Here is an 18,020-nt window from a genome sequence, read left to right as displayed (position 1 = left end):
CCATGAAAACTCATATTGCTTTCGCTAAGCTTGGACATCGGTATGCCCATCCCTTTTAAGGTTTCAGCATAAAGGATATTCAGGCCGCTACCACCATCGATTAGCACTTTGGTCAGTCTAGTGCCTTGAACGACTGGGTCGACCACCAACGCTTGCCTCCCAAGAGTGGCTATACGAGCCGGGTGATCAGGCTGGTCGAATGTGATGGCTGTTTGTGACCATTTCAGGTATGTGGTCGACGTTGCCGGGCACCCATATTTACTTCTCTCTTGATAACTTTCAATCGACTTTTTGCTCTCACCATCAACAAAAATCACCAGGGTGGAATTGACCTTAGGATAACCATTATCTTCCTCTTCGTCCTCGTCCTTGTCCGACTCCTTTTCCTTTTCACTGAGTTGTTTCTCTCGGAATTGCTGGATCAGGAGTTGACATTGCGAAGTGGTGTGCTTAGGATAAATCAGGTTACCCTCTTCATCCTTCTTCGTATGAATGTGACATGGTAAATCCAACACATCATTTACCGCTTGATCTTTTACCTTCTTAGGGGTCCAGGGCCCCTTAGGTTTTCCTTTAAACTTTCCTTGAACTACTGCCGCAGTTTCACCAGGCGCTGCAGGTTCAGCCTTACGTTTCTGTTTCCGATTGGAGTTGCCTCCACCAGCGTCCTGGCCGACTGGTTTACTCTTTCCACTACAGAGTCGATCCTCTTCTTCTCCGTTAGTGTACCGAGTGGCTATTTCCATCATTCGTGTCAGAGGCATATCTCCAGTCCGACCGAATTTCAGGACTACCTCTTGATATTTAACGCCTTCCTTGAAGGCACACACTGCTTGGTGCTCAGATACATTTTCCACTATGTGATGCAAAGTGGTCCACCTCTAAATGTAATCTCTTAGAGTCTCACTCGGTTTTTGCATGCAATGCTACAATTTTGTTAATCCTGTTGGTCGCTTACAAGTACCCTCACAAGTTCTGATGAACACTTGGGCAAGCTCTTCCTAGCTGAATATATTGCCAGGGGCTAACTGATTCAACCATGCTTTGGTCGACCCTTCCAACATCAGAGGAAGATACTTCATGGCCACTTCATCATTACCACCACCAATCTGTACAGCCACTCGATAATCCTCAAGCCAAGTGTCAGGCTTGGATTCTCCAGTGAACTTGCTAACTCCAGGCACCAACCTGAATTTGGGAGGAATCACTGCAGCTCTGATGGCTCTGCTGAAACATTCTGGACCCAAAACATGAACTCTGCTGCCAGTCGTACGATCTCTGTCAAGGCCCTCCCTGTGCGCTCTGTTCTGGTCGATTAGACCTCGAACGAGAATAGATCTCGCATCAAAGCCTGGCTCTCTTGGCTCGACCGGTACTCTGCGCTCACCACTGTAAGGGCGTCTGTCATCATATTGCCGAGGCACATATGATCCACTCCTTGGAGGAGGTGTGGGCAGTCGACGACGGTCATCACAGACGAGTTGGTGATCACGCTGCCCGTGGTTCCTGTACTGATCCTGCTGATGCCCAGGACCTTCACGCCGCAGGGGCGATCTTGGGCTATGGGCCGACTGAACTGTATCCGCCATCACGGACCTGCTATGAATCCTATTCCGCTTGTGAGACACTGCTGTGTTCTGTTCTCCTGCTGCCCAGAGTAAGGCCCGGATCTGCATCAAACCTCTGCCAGCCTCCGACTAGGAAGGCTAAATTGATTCTGCTATATGGGCCGCAGCTGTGAGATTTGGAATCAGAGTGCAGTATACCTTAGGTTGAGGCGGAAAAAGCTGTCGTCGACTGGACTCAGGGATCCGCTCCTGAGCACGCTCGTTGAGTGCATGCTGAAGGTTCTCCAGTCGAGTGCGCTCAGCCAAATTAGACAGGCGCACCTCTTCCAAGGCCCGGGCCTCGGGGGTTTCCCCAATGGTGGGCATGTGGAGTGCATCCATGTTGCGGCGACAAAGTTCTTCTCTCTGCTGTGAAGAGAGGGGTTCGGGACGGTACTCCTCATGAACGCGTGACGGATCGCTGCAACCATCGCCGCCGTTGTCGCGGCGGAAGCCAGGCGGACTATGTGGTCCTTCGACCATCAAGACTTCAGCCGCAGGGTCGCTGCTATCGCACTCGGATGTGGTCTCGACGGAGCCAGTCGACAGGTCGAACATGCCGTAGAGAGTTTCGTCGGGCTCGATTGCCGCGACTTGATGGGTGGCCGATTGACGAGCCACCGCTTGTTTCACCCACCGCTGAAGCCGCAACGGACCGGATGGCTTGCGACGGCGAACAGCGGGGAGTGAGGACACCACCTGAGCTGACCGATACTGGGTCGACGGCTGCTGGAGAAGGACGCCGCGTACGCATGCGCGAAAGTGCATCGCCCTGCGGACGGGGAGCGCCTCAATGTGAAGGGGAGCTTCCTGAAGCCAGGAGGAGTCATCGGCGACGAAGACGAGCGCGTCGAGACGGATCTCGCGGCCCTCAGCCAATCCACCGCCGGGAACCATGATGATAGGGATCGGAAAAATCGCAACTTCACCAAAATTCGCTAAGACACCTGCCCCACGGTGGGCGCCAACTGTGGTGGTTCTAAGACTGACAGTAAAATGGGGGTAGGTTTGAGGAGGCAAGATCTCAGCTATGGTGAAGTTGTACACACAAGATTTATGAGTTCAGGCCCTTCACGGTGTAAGTAAAAGCCCTACGTCTCAGTGCCCAGAGGCGGTCGATTGGATTATATGTGTGTGGTGTTACAGGGGGTGCGAATGCTTGTCCCAGAGGAGGGGGTGGCTTATATAGAGTTCGCCAGGACCCCAGCCATCCCCCGTTACAGAGGGTTGAATGTACATAAAGATTGAGGTGTTACTGGTAACGCCACCCTTAAGTGCCTTTTATGATCTTAAAGACTACGGAGTGAATACTCGCCCGTTGCTGTTCTGAGTGACTTCTGGTCTTAAGCAGGTCGAGTGGTTCCCTGCATGGTCGAGTGGTTGACTGGTCGTGTGACTTCGGGAAGGAGGGGTATCCGAGTGGTTCGTTGGTCGAGTGGATTGCACTCGACATCTTTATTGGGTACACCTTGTTGTCTCTTGAGCTTCTTTGCTTCTAGGGTAGTGACCTTAGTTAGGGCGTATAGGTCAAGCCTGTGACCCTACCCTAGGTCTGTATCCTCATCACCACCGACCTACTTCTTTCGCCTATATATACTCTTGTACCCTAAAAACATCAGGGGGGCCACGAAACCACTTCTCCACCTCTTCAATCTTCTGTACCCGTGAGATCCCACCTTGGGGCCTTTTCTGATGATCTGCCGGAGGGGGAATCAATCACGGAGGGCTTCTACATCAACACCATTGCCTCTCCGATGAAGTGTGAGTAGTTTACCGCAGACCTTCGGGTCCATAGTTATTAACTAGGTGGCTTCTTCTCTCTCTTTGATTCTCAATACAAAGTTCTCCTCGATGTTCTTGGAGATCAATTCGATGTAATATTTTTTTGTAGTGTGTTTGCCGATATTCGATGAATTGTAGATTTATGATTAATATTATCTATGAATATTATTTGGTTCTTCTCTCAATTCTTATATGCATGATTTGATATCTTTGCAAGTCTCTTCGAATTATCAGTTTAGTTTGGCCAACTAGATTGATCTTTCTTTCCATGGGAGAAGTGCTTAGCTTTGGGTTCAATCTTGTGGTGTCCTTTCCCAGTGACAGTAGGGGCAGCAAGGCACATATTGTATTGTTGCCATCGAGGATAAAAAGATGGGGTTTATATCATATTGCCTGAGTTTATCCCTCTACATCATGTTATCTTGCTTAATGCGTTACTCCGTTCTTATGAACTTAATACTCTAGATGCATGCTGGATAGCGGTCGATGTGTGGAGTAATAGTAGTAGATGCAGAATCGTTTCGGTCTACTTGACACGGACGTGATGCCTATGTTCATGATCATTGCCTTAGATGTCTTCATAATTATGCGCTTTTCTATCAATTGCTCGGCAGTAATTTGTTCACCCACCGTAATACATGCTATCTCGAGAGAAGCCACTAGTGAAACCTATGGCCCCCGGGTCTCTTTTTCATTATATTGCATCTCTTTTCCATATTATCGAATCTTGTTTACTATTTTTCAATCTTTACTTTCCAATCTATACATCAAAAATACCAAAAATATTTACTTTATTATCTCTATCAGATCTCACTTTTGTGAGTGACGTGAAGGGATTGACAACCCCTTTATCGCATTGGTTGCAAGTTCTTGATTGTTTGTGCAGGTATACGGTGACTTGTGCATCGTATCCTACTAGATTGATACCTTGGTTCTCAAAACTGAGGGAAATACTTACGCTACTTTGCTACATCACCCTTTCCTCTTCAAGGGAAAAGCAACGCAAGCTCAAGAGGTAGCACATGTCATGTAAGCAAACTAGTCTTGTAATGCGCTATGTTACTAGTTAAGTTAAGCGATGCCTTATGGAGGAATAAACTACAATGGAAAATCATACCCAGACAAAAGTCCATAATACCATGGGATATCAACCGTGGGATAGAACTTATATTGCTTGCTGATCCTAGCAGAGTAATGTACCTTACAGGGCAGAGTAAAAGCATACACTCATCTAAGTTGCGAACACCTAGAGTGACATAAACACACGCGCTCATAAAGACATGAGTACACGCGCACACTCACCAGAGTTGCAGAGCTTAGAATTAGCGGGTCACCATTGTTGCTTGTAATCTAAGAATTGACATTTCGATCTGAAATTCCCGAGGAGCACAAGTTTGGTAAAGACATAGTCCATCAGGTCGCCTCGTCGCGTCGCCTCCCCTGGGCGACGCCAAGGGCCCCAAACCCTAACTCCGCCAGGTCCCTCCCGTCTCCTCTCCTGCCGCCACTACCGCCGGCCAAGTCCGTGATGGCGGCAGGCCCAACGCAAAAGCGCTAGGGCGGACGGCGAAGGAAATATGCCCTAGAGGCAATAATAAAGTTATTATTTATTTCCTCATATCATGATAAATGTTTATTATTCATGCTAGAATTGTATTAACCGGAAACATAATACATGTGTGAATACATAGACAAACATAGTGTCACTAGTATGCCTCTACTTGACTAGCTCATTGATCAAAGATGGTTGAGTTTTCCTAACCATAGATATGAGTTATCATTTGATCAATGGGATCACATCATTAGAAGAATGATGTGATTGACTTGACCCATTCCGTTAGCTTAGCACTTGATCGTTTAGTATGTTGCTATTGCTTTCTTCATGACTTATACATGTCCCTATGACTATGAGATTATGTAACTCCCGCTTATCAGAGGAACACTTTGTGTGCTACCAAACGTCACAATGTAACTGGGTGATTATAAAGGTGCTCTACAGGTGTCTCTGAAGGTACTTGTTGAGTTGACGTATTTTGAGATTAGGATTTGTCACTTAGATTGTCGGAGAGGTATCTCTGGGCCCTCTCGGTAATGCACATCACTATAAGCCTTGCAAGAAATGTAGCTAATGAGTTAGATATGGGATGATGCATTACGTAACGAGTAAAGAGACTTGCCGGTAACGAGATTGAACTAGGTATTGAGATACCGACGATCGAATCTCGGGCAAGTAACATACTGATGACAAAGGGAACAACGTATGTTGTTATGCGGTTTGACCGATAAAGATCTTCGTAGAATATGTTGGAGCCAATATGAGCATCCAAGTTCCACTATTGGTTATTGACCGAAGACGTGTCTCGGTCATGTCTACATAGTTCTCGAACCCGTTGGGTCCGCACGCTTAAAGTTCGGTGACGATGGATATTATGAGTTTTTGTGTTTTGATGTACCGAAGGTAGTTCGGAGTCCCGGATATGATCACGTACATGACGAGGAGTCTCGAAATGGCCGAGACGTAAAGATCGATATATTGGATGAGTATGTTTGGACATCAGAAGTGTTTCGGGAGGTTTCGGGCATATACCGGAGTACTGGGAGGTTACCGGAACCCCCCGGGGGATTTACTGGGCCTAATGGGCCCTAGTGGAGAAGAGGAGGGGCAGCCAGGGTAGGCCGCGCCCCCCTCCCCCTCTAGTTCGAATAGGACAAGGAGCCCCCCTTCCTCTCCTCTCTCCCTTCCTTCCCCTCTCCTACTTGGACTAGGAAAGGAGGGAGTCCTACTCCCGGTGGGAGTAGGACTCCTCCCTGGCGTGGCTCCTCCTGGCCGGCCGCCCCCTCCCTCTTGATCCTTTATATACGGGGGCATGGGGGCACCTCTAGGCACAACAATTGATCTCTTGATCTCTTAGCCGTGTGCGGTGCCCCCCTCCACCAGATTCCACCTCGGTAATATCGTAGCGGTGCTTAGGCGAAGCCCTGCGTCGGTAGCATCATCAACACCATCATCACGCCGTCGTGCTGACGAAACTCTCCCACAAAGCTCTGCTGGATCGGAGTTCATGGGACGTCATCGAGTTGAACGTGTGCTAAACTCGGAGGTGCCGTACGTTCGGTACTTGATCGGTCGGATCATGAAGACGTACGACTACATCAACCACGTTGTGCTAACGCTTCCGCTTTTGGTCTACAAGGGTACATGGACACACTCTCCCCTCTCGTTGCTATGCATCCCCATGAACTTGCGTGTGCATAGGAATTTTTTTGAAATTACTACGTTCCCCAACAGTGGCATCCGAGCCGGGTTTTATGCGTAGATGTTATATGCACGAGTAGAACACAAGTGAGTTGTGTGCAATACAAGTCATACTGCTTACCAACATGTCATACTTTGGTTCGGCGGTATTGTTGGATGAAGCGGCCTGGGCCGACATTACGCGTACGCTTATGTGAGACTGGTTCTACCGATGTGCTTTGCACATAGGTGGCTGGCGGGTGTCAGTTTCTCCAACTTTAGTTGAACTAAGTGTGGCTACGCCCGATCCTTGAGAAGGTTAAAACAACACTAACTTAACGAACTATCGTTGTGGTTTTGATGTGTATGTAAGAATGGTTCTTTCTCAGCCCATAGCAGCCACCTAAAACTTGCAACAACAAAGTAGACACTACTAGGAAAAGGCCTGCTAGTAGTGCACCAGTTTTGCCTACTAATGGCGCACTACTGGTGCGCCACTAGCACCACACCATTAGTATTAAATACTAATGGCGCACCACTGGTGCGCCATTAGTATCTGGTATACTAATGGCGCACCACGCAGTGCGCCGTTAGTATAGCCCAACGTGCGCCATTAGTATGCCTCCCACGGGGCCATATTTACCCATGTGCTTTGGCATACTAATGGCGCACTTGGGGGTGATGCGCCATTCGTATCCTTTCTGCAGTGCGTCATTAGAGTGCTGAGTGGTGCGCCATTAGTATGAATATTAGGGATTTTTTTTCTTTTCTGATATTTGCACATGTTACAAAATATATTATTGGACAGAATATAGACAGCACCACACAACAACAGCAGATTCATCGAATACATAGAAGATTAGTCTCCGAGTACAATTCATCATATTAGTCTCCGAATTCAAAAGACCGAACAAAGATAGAACATTACAAGTCTCAAGACTGCGAGTAGCGAGTTTGTCTTCACATTACAAGTTGATATCGATCATCTAAACTACCATCACATAGAAGAGAGCTGCAGTCATCACGATGAGCATCATCGCGATGAAATTGGTCTTCATTCGGTTCCTCCAACGCTCCCTCCTCTCTCCTGCTAGATAGCGCGCGTATCTAGATTCCGCCTCCACCCTAGTGGTGTACCCTTTGTAACTGTTACCGCTGAAACGGTGAACCTGTCTCCGACACTCCTCCCAGTCGTCGTAGACTCCGGGAACCTTACCCTTGTACACGACATACGACGGCATCTCTATGCACTAGCCAAACAAAACGTTAGTAGCAATTCACAGACAATACATAAGCAATACATAAGTATGCAACAAAAGGATCGGAAGAGAAAAGCAAGACATTAATAGCATGATTCATGGTCCTACTAATAAATAGCATCGATTACATCTAAGTTGAACGACTGTCCAAACCAAAGAGACATACAAGTTCATTAAAGTTTAATTACAACATGAGTTAATCGATGTTTCAGAACTACACATAGCATCACTACTTTCGACTCGACTCAGGGGAACGGAGCGTGGATGAAGCCGCCGTCTTTCGTGATGGTCATGAAATCGTGGGCGTTGTCAGCCTGCATTTGTAGCGTTGTTTCAATCTCACTGTTGGACGGTTGATATCTGAGGTAGAACTGCCCCGAGGTACGAAGGACATCTTGATGGATGATTTCTGCAAACTCCGACTGGATGCGAAAGAATTCTTGTCTGATGTCCGCGTCCTGGATTGCCGACAAGCTTGTGGCCCAATCTTTGAGATTATTTGGTAGCAGAAGGTGATTATGGTCCCGTACGATCGCCCGCATGTGATGGAGGGTGTAGTAGGCATCCTTCTAACCGCCAGGAGGCTGCTTGACGTAGGGGGACGTCGTATTGTGGGTGAACACGTGCTTGTCGTACCTACGAACTGGCCTCTTGAAGGTGCCTCCAGATGTGGCGTAGCCGGGGAGAGCATCATCAAGAACTTTCTTGATATTTGTGTAGTCTATATTCGACTCACGGATCGGGTCGAAATACGTGGCCATGGAATATTTCGGGCTTAAGAGGATGAGTGTGCGATGTGTGTCACTGCACAAAACACGGAATGTTAAAAAAAAGAACGATCAAAATCTAAGAAATCATATGTTACGGGGCGGTGAGGGGATGAATTACTTGGGAAAGTAAGGCACGAGGAAGTTATCCTTATCTGGGTTTGCCAGAATGACGCCTTCGAGGTGTGAACTCGCGACTTGTCGGTCCCCAACGCTGCCCAAGATCTTGGCATGCATGTAGAAGGGGTCGACTATCCCGATGTCCGGGGTCTTGTCTTTAATGATCCGCATCTCCATACTCAGCGAAAACAGCCGAATGAAGGTGTAGTGCAGCGGATGAAGGTTAAACATAGCGAAGATGTCATCAAACCATAGGACGATCGTAACCCCGATCGCATTATCCACAAAGCCCTTGCCCTCTGGCACCTTGGCCACGAAAACCGGGTATGCCACATCATTCTGGGAGAGACGCCGCTTCTCCAAAGAAAGAACACTATCATGCAGACTCCGCATAGCACCGGTTGCAGCATTGAGCATATTTGTCAGTAGCTTCGCCCTACCCGCCACATGCACCCTCCTCAAGATATCCTTAGGTGAAGGTGGCCCATCCTAAGCATGAATCGTACTCTGTGCCGGCTGTCTCGCACCGGCGCCCTTGTTAGTCTTTCGTTTCCATCCCTTCTTCTTGATCTGTTGTAATGGGATCGAGTTCTGCTCATAGATCGCCTTCTTGAGCATGTTGGGGCTGATAATATTCGCACCTCGGCTATCTGAGGCTCGGTGAAGGCGGCAGCTGGAGGCGTCTCCTGAGAACTGAACGCCAGATGACGCCTGTTGCAATTGGGTTTCTCCGCGGTACCAGCTAGATCACGGTCGTCTTTTTCAGGGTTGGGTTCTTGAGAAGGAGGCCCGCAGAATTCGTCACCGTACCCATGTTCGGCAAAGTACTTATCGACGTTGGTAAATGTATCGTCGTCGTTGCCGTCGTCATCCGAATCCTGTGCCATATGCATGTCCGGATCCTATGCCATAGGGATGTCCGGCATGTCCGGTAGCGTTGTGATACGTCCATTTTGCATCATGTTTTTATGTCGATATTTATTGTATTATGGGGTGTTATTTCACGTTATGTCACAATATTTATGGCTATTCTCTCTTATTTTACAAGGTTTACATGAAGAGGGGGAATGCCGGCAGCTGGAATTCTGGACTGGAAAAGGAGCAAATATTGAAGGACTATTCTGCGCAACTCCAAAAGTCCTGAAACTCCATGGAATACCTTAGAATAAATAAAGAAAAATTGTCGCCAAAGATGAAGGCCAGGGGGCCCACACCCTGCTCACGAGGGTGGGGGCGCGCCCCCTGGGCGCGCCCCCTACCTCGTGGGCCCCCTGGTGGCTCTCCGACGTCCATCTTCTCCCATATGAAGTATTTCGATGAGAAAAAAAATAGAAGAGAACCTTTTGGGATGAGACTCCGCCGCCATGAGGCGGAACCTTGGTGGAACCAATCTAGGGCACCGGCAAAGCTGTTCTGCCGGGGACACTTCCCTCCGGGAGGGGGAAATCATCACCATCGTCATCACCAACGCTCCTATCATCGGGAGAGGGCAATCTCCATCAACTTCTTCACCAGCACCATCTCATCTCCAAACCCTAGTTCATCTCTTGTATCCAATTCTTGCCTCCAAGTCCGGGATTGGTCCTAGTAGGTTGCTAGTAGTGTTGATTACTCCTTGTAGTTGATGCTAGTTGGTTTATTTGGTGGAAGATCATATGTTAGGATCCTTTATGCACAATATTACCCCTCTGATTATGAACATGAATATGCTTTGTGAGTAGTTACGTTTGTTCCTGAGGACAAGGGAGAAGTCTCGCTATTAGTAGTCATGTGAATTTGGTATTCGTTCAATATTTTGATAAGATGTATGTTGTCTAACCTCTAGTTGTGTTATGTGAACGTCGACTACATAACACTTCACCATTATTTGGGCCTAGAGGAGGGCATTGGGAAGTAATAAGTAGATGATGGGTTGCTAGAGTGACAGAAGCTTAAACCCTAGTTTATGCGTTGCTTCGTAAGGGGCTAATTTGGATCCATATGTTTCATGCTATGGTTAGGTTTACCTTAATACTTTTGTTGTAGTTGCGGATGCTTGCAATAGAGGTTAATCAAGTAAGGGCAGTAACCAAGCACCGGTCCACCCACATATCAAATTATCAAAGTACCGAACGCGAATCATATGAGCGTGATGAAAACTAGCTTGACGATATTCCCATGTGTCCTCGGGAGCGCTTTTCTTATTATAAGAGTTTGTCCAGGCTTGTCCTTTGCTACAAAAAGGATTGTGCCACCTTGCTGCACTTTATTTACTTTTGTTACTTGTTGCTCGTTACAATTTATCCTATCACAAAACTATCTGTTACCACTTATTTCAGTACTTGCAGAGAATACCTTGTTGAAAACTGCTTATCATTTCCTTCTGCTCCTCATTGGGTTCGACACTCTTACTTATTGAAAGGACTATGATAGATCCCCTATACTTGTGGGTCATCAAGACTCTTTTCTGGCGCCGTTGCCGGGGAGTGAAACGCCTTTGTAGGTGGAATTTGGTAAGGAAAAATTTATTTAGTGCGCTAAAATTTTCTGTCACTTGTTACTATGGAAAGTAGTTGTTTGATGGGCTTGTTTGGGGTATCTTCACCCCGTCCAGTTGAGCCAAGAATTGCTCCTCAACCTACTGAACCTACTGAAAATGAAACTACTTTTCAGATTCCTTCGGGTATGATGGAAAAACTGCTAGCTAACACTTTCGCAGGAGATGGAATGAAGCATCCTGACGAACATCTACACTTTGTGGATGATATTTGTCGACTATTTAAGCTTGCAGGTATACCCGATGATGCCGTTGAGAGGAAGGCTTTCCCTTTATCTTTGGAGGGAGACGCATTGACATGGTATAGGCTATGTGACGATACAAGATCATGGAACTATAAAAGATTGAAATTGGAATTTCATCAAAAGTATTACCCTATGCATCTTGTTCATCGCGATCGCAATTATATATATAATTTTTGGCCTCGCGAAGGTGAAAGCATCGCTCAAGCTTGGGGGAGGCTTAAATCAATGTTATATTCATGCCCCAATCATGAGCTCTCAAAATTGACAATTCTCCAGAATTTTTATGCTCGGCTTTCTGATAATAATCGCACCATGCTCGATATTTCTTGTGCTGGATCTTTTATGATGAAGTCTATTGAATTTGGATGGAATTTATTGGATAGAATTAAACACAACTCTGAAGATTGGGACCTCGACGAAGGTAAGGAGTCAGGTATTACACCTAAGTTTGATTGTGTTAAGTCTTTTATGGATACCGATATTTTCCATAAGTTTAGCACTAAATATGGACTTGATTCTGAGATAGTAGCTTCTTTATGTGAATCTTTTGCTACTTATGTTGATCTCCCCAAGGAGAAGTGGTTTAAATATCATCCTCCCATAGAAGTAAAAGTAGCTGCACCTATTAAAGTTGAATAAAAGATTGTCACTTATAATGATCCTATTGTTCCTACTTCTTATGTTGAGAAACCCCCTTTCCCTGTTAGAATGAAGGATCATGCTAAAGCTTCAACTGTTGTTCATAAAAGCAATACTAGGACTTATACACACCCTGAGCAAGTCAAAGTAGAACCCAATATTGCTATTGTTAAAGATCTCTTGTCTAATAATATTGATGGGCATGTTAATCAATTCACTGGTGAAACTGCTAGAATTGCTAAACCCTGTGATAGAGATAAACATAGACCTGTGGTAGGCGTGCCTGTTATTTCTGTTAAAATAGGAGATCATAGTTATTATGGCTTATGTGATATGGGTGCTAGTGCTAGTGTTATACCCATTGGATTATACAAAGAAATTATGCATGATATTGCACCTGCTCAGTTAGAAGATATTGATGTTACAATCAAACTTGCCAATAGAGATACCATATCTCCAATGGGAATTGTTAGAGATGTTGAAGTCTTGTGTGGGAAAACCAAATATCTCGCTGATTTTCTTGTTCTTGGTCCTCCACAAGATAGCTTTTGTCCCATTATATTTGGTAGACCCTTCTTGCGTACTGTTAATGCTAAGATAGACTGCAAAAAGAATGTTGTTACTGTTGGCTTGGACAATATGGTCCATGAGTTTAATTTCTCTAAATTTAGTAAACAACATCGTGAGGAAGAATTGCCTAGTAAGGATGAAATTATTGGTCTTGCTTCTATTGCTGTACCTCCTAGTGATCCTTTAGAACACTATTTGCTAGACCATGAAAATGATATGTTCATGAATGAAAGAAGGGAAATAGATGAAGTATTCTTTAAACAAGAACCTATTATGCAACACAATTTGCCTGTTGAAATCCTAGGGGACCCTCCTCCACCCAAGGGTGATCCTGTATTTGAGCTTAAACCATTGCCTGATAATCTTAAATATGCTTATCTTGATGAAAAGAAAATATATCCTGTTATTATTAGCGCTAACCTTTCAGAGCATGAAGAAGAAATATTATTGGAAACTCTGAAGAAGCATCGTGCCGCTATTGGATATACTCTGGATGATCTTAAGGGCATCAGTCCCACTCTATGTCAACATAAAATAAATTTGGAAGCTGATGCCAAACCAGTTTGTGATCCTCAACGATGTTTGAATCCTAAAATGAAAGAAGTGGTAAGAAAAGAAATACTCAACCTTCTGGAGGCAGGTATAATTTATCCCGTTGCTGATAGTCAGTGGGTAAGTCCTGTCCATTGTGTCCCTAAGAAGGAAGGTATTACTGTTGTCCCTAATGATAAAGATGAATTGATTTTGCAAAGAATTATCACAGGTTATAGGATGATAATTGATTTCCGCAAATTAAATAAGGCTACTAAGAAAGATCATTACCCCTTACCTTTTATTGATCAAATGCTAGAAAGACTATGCAAACATACACATTATTGCTTTCTAGATGGTTACTCTGGTTTTTCTCAAATACGTGTGTTGGCTAAAGATCAATCAAAGACTACTTTTACATGCCCTTTTGGTACCTTTGCTTATAGACGTATGCCTTTTGGTTTATGTAATGCACCTGCTACCTTTCAAAGATGCATGATGGCTATATTCTCTGACTTTTGTGAGAAAATTTGTGAGGTTTTCATGGATGATTTTCCATCTATGGTTCCTCTTTTGATGATTGCTTGAGCAATCTCGCTCGAGTTTTGTAGAGGTGTGAAGAAACTAATCTTGTCTTGAATTGGGAAAAATGCCACTTTATGGTTAATGAAGGTATTGTCTTGGGGCACAAAGTTTCTGAAAGAGGTATTGAAGTTGATAAAGCCAAGGTTGATGCTATTGAAAAGATGCCATGTCCCAAGGACATCAAAGGTATAAGAAGTTTCCTTGGTCACGCCGGATTTTATAGGAGGTTCATCAAGGATTTCTCAAAAATCTCTCGGCCTGTGACTAATTTATTACAAAAAGATGTACCATTTGTCTTTGATGATGATTGTGTAGAAGCATTTGAAATACTTAACAAAGAATTAGTCTCTACACCTGTTGTTTAGCCACCTGATTGGAATTTACCCTTTGAAATTATGTGTGATGCTAGTGATTATGCCGTAGGTGCTGTTCTAGGGCAAAGAGTTGATAAGAAATTGAATGTTATCCATTATGCTAGTGAGACTCTAGACAATGCTCAAAGAAATTATGCTACTACCGAAAAGGAACTTTTAGCGGTTGTATTTGCTTGTGATAAATTCAGACCCTATATTGTTGATTCTAGAGTAACTATTCATACAGATCATGCTGCTATTAAATATTTTATGGAAAAGAAAGATGCAAAACCTAGAATCATTAGATGGGTTCTCTTGCTTCAAGAATTTGATTTACATATTGTTGATAGAAAAGGAGGTGAGAATCCCGTTGCAGACAACTTATCTAGGCTAGAGAATGTTCTTGATGACCCACTATCTATTGATGATAGCTTTCCTGATGAGCAATTAATGTCATAAGTACTTCTCGTAGAACTCTGTGGTATGCTGATTATGCTAATTATATTGTTGCTAAATTTATACCGCCTAGCTTCACATACCAACAAAAGAAAAAGTTTTTCTATGACTTGCGACATTACTTTTGGGATGATCCACATCTTTATAAATAAGGTGTAGATGGTGTTATTAGACGTTGTGTACCTGAGCATGAACAGGAACAGATCCTACGCAAGTGTCACTCCGAAGCTTATGGAGGACATCACGCTGGAGATAGAACGGCACATAAGGTATTGCAATCCGGATTTTATTGGCCTACTCTCTTCAAGGATGCCCGTAAGTTTGTTTTGTCTTGCGATGAATGTCAAAGAATTTGTAATATCAGTAGACGTCAAGAAATGCCTATGAATTATTCACTTGTTATTGAGCCATTTGATGTTTGGGGCTTTGATTACATGGGACCTTTTCCTGCCTCTAATGGTTACACTCATATTCTAGTTGTTGTTGATTACGTTACTAAGTGGGTAGAAGCTATTCCAACTAGTAGTGCTGATCATAACACTTCTATTAAAATTCTTAAGGAAGTTATTTTTCCGAGGTTTGGAGTCCCTAGATACTTAATGACTGATGGTGGTTCACACTTTATTCATGGTGCTTTCCGTAAGATGCTTGCTAAATACGATGTTAATCATAGTATTGCATCTCCATATCACCCGCAGTCTAGTGGTCAGGTAGAATTGAGCAATAGAGAGCTCAAATTAATTTTGCAAAAAGACTGTCAATAGGTCTAGAAAGAATTGGTCCAAAAAACTGGATGATGCATTATGGGCCTATAGAACTGCATATAAAAATCCTATGGGTATGTCTCCGTATAAAATGGTTTACGGAAAAGCATGTCATTTACCTCTCGAACTAGAACATAAGGCATATTGGGCTATTAAGGAGCTCAACTATGATTTCAAACTTGCCGGTGAGAAGAGGTTATTTGATATTAGCTCACTTGATGAATGGAGAACCCAAGCTTATGAAAATGCCAAGCTGTTTAAAGAAAAAGTTAAAAGGTGGCATGACAAAAGGATACAAAAGCGTGAGTTTAATGTAGGTGATTATGTATTGCTATACAACTCTCGTTTAAGATTTTTTGCAGGAAAACTTCTCTCCAAATGGGAAGGTCCTTACGTTATCGAGGAGGTCTATCGTTCCAGTGCCATAAAAATCAACAACTTCGCAGACACAAATCCGAAGGTGGTGAACGGTCAAAGGATCAAACACTATATCTCAGGTAATCCTATAAATGTTGAAACTAATGTTATTGAAACCGTAACCCCGGAGGAATATATAAGGGACACTTTCCAGAACGTTCCAGACTCCGAAAAGGAATAGGTATGTGGTACGGTAAGTAAACCGACTCCAAAACAATTTTTAAGGCAATATTTCCCCGTTTTGGAATATTTAGAAAAATAGAAAAATAAGTAGCATTCCGAGGAGGACACGAGGCCTCCACGAGGGTGGAGGGCGCGCCCCCCTACCTCGTGAGCACCTTGTGTGCCCTTCGGACTCCGTTTCCTTGCTCAGTACATATTTTGGTCGGTAAAAATTCATTATATATACCCCCGAAGGTTTTGACTCTCGTATCACACAAATATCCTCTGTTTTCGTTTCGAGCTGTTACTGCTGCAAATCAGGGCAAGATGTCTTCCCAAGATTCGGAGGGAGAGAGCTACATGGATGATTATATTGCAAATCCAAAAGTATATGGGGATGCGGAGCATTATGGCTGGACCACGGAGGAAGAAGAAGACTACAATCCAAAGAGGAAGGAGGAAACGAGTTCCGACGAAGAGGACTATCCCCTACCTCAGCCTGGTGATATGCATGTGGAGTTCAAGAAGTCAAGCCTCCCTAAGCTCCAATCTATCCCACCTCGTTTATCGTAGGACAGCAAGGCAACACTTTGCAAAAGGATAATGAAGGTTGAGCTCGAGAATGAGGATCTAAGGGAGGAAAACTTTAGCCTCAGACGCAAGCTGGAGAAGAAAAATGCAACACCTCCATCACCTCTGAGGACATAATCACGTGGGTATGGGCACTCCCCTTGGCAACTGCCAAGCTTGGGGGAGGTGCCCTGGTATCGTATCACCATCACAACTCCTATATTTACCGTTTTTCTTAGTTCGATCCTATTAGTAGTATCTAAATTTAGTAGAATAAAGTCATGGCATGATCTAGTTTTGAGTTTTGCTTTATGATCCTTCTTTGTAATCGAGTCTGTGAGCTATATAATAAAGATTAGTGTTGAGTCAAGGGCTTGAGTATTTTGCCATGATCTTTGGTGATTAGAAGAAAAAGAATAAAAGGAATCAAGAGTTCATATTGATCTTATTGAAAGTAATGACTTCACATAGAAAGAGTATGATGATTTAAAGTTGTTGGGAGTTGGCAAATATAGCTTTGGTCATCGTTGCAATTAATAGGAAGTAATAAGGAAAGAGAGGTTTCACATATAGATATATTATCATTGACATCTTTTATGATTGGGAGCACTCATTAAAATATGACATGCTAAAGAGTTGATGTTGGACAAGGAAGACAACATAATGAGTTATGTTTTCTTATATCTGAGATAAAGTATGTTGTCATGATTCCTCTACCGTGTTGAGCTTGCCTTTCCCCCTCATGCTAGCCAAATTCTCAGCACTAATTAGAAATACTACTTGTGCTTCAAAATACCCTTAAACCAGTTTTGCCAAGAGAGTCCACCATATCTACCTATGGATTGAGTAAGATCCTTCAAGTAAGTTGTCATCGGTGCAAGCAATAAAAAATTGCTCTCTAAATATGCATGACTTATTAGTGCAGAGAAATAAGCTTTGTACGAACTTGTTGTGGACACAATAAAAGCGACGAACTGCATAATAAAGGTTCACATGCAAGGGGCAATATAAAGTGACGTTCTTTTGCATTAAGATTTTGTGCATCAACCCTAAACGCGCATGACAACCTCTGCTTCCCTCTGCGAAGGGCCTATCTTTTATTATTATCCTCTACCTTATGCAAGAGTCACGGTGATCTTCACCCTTCCTTTTTCATTTTATCCTTTGGCAAGCTCAGCATGTTGGAAAGAACATGATATATATATCTAATTAGATGTGGGGGAGCGTGAATTATTATTGTTGACATTACCCTTGAGGTAAAAGGTTGTGGGGCAAAAACTATAAGCCCCTATCTTTCTCTGTGTCCGATTAAAACTCCATAACCACAAGTATCGCATGAGTGTTAGCAATTACGAAGGACTAAGTGATAGTTGAGTATGTGGACTTGCTTTTAAGCTTTGACATAGACTCTTTCCGATGTTA

The sequence above is a fragment of the Triticum aestivum genome, chromosome 5B (assembly GCF_018294505.1).
Source record: "Triticum aestivum cultivar Chinese Spring chromosome 5B, IWGSC CS RefSeq v2.1, whole genome shotgun sequence".
Lineage (NCBI taxonomy): Eukaryota > Viridiplantae > Streptophyta > Magnoliopsida > Poales > Poaceae > Triticum > Triticum aestivum.
This window is presented reverse-complemented; position numbering follows the sequence as displayed.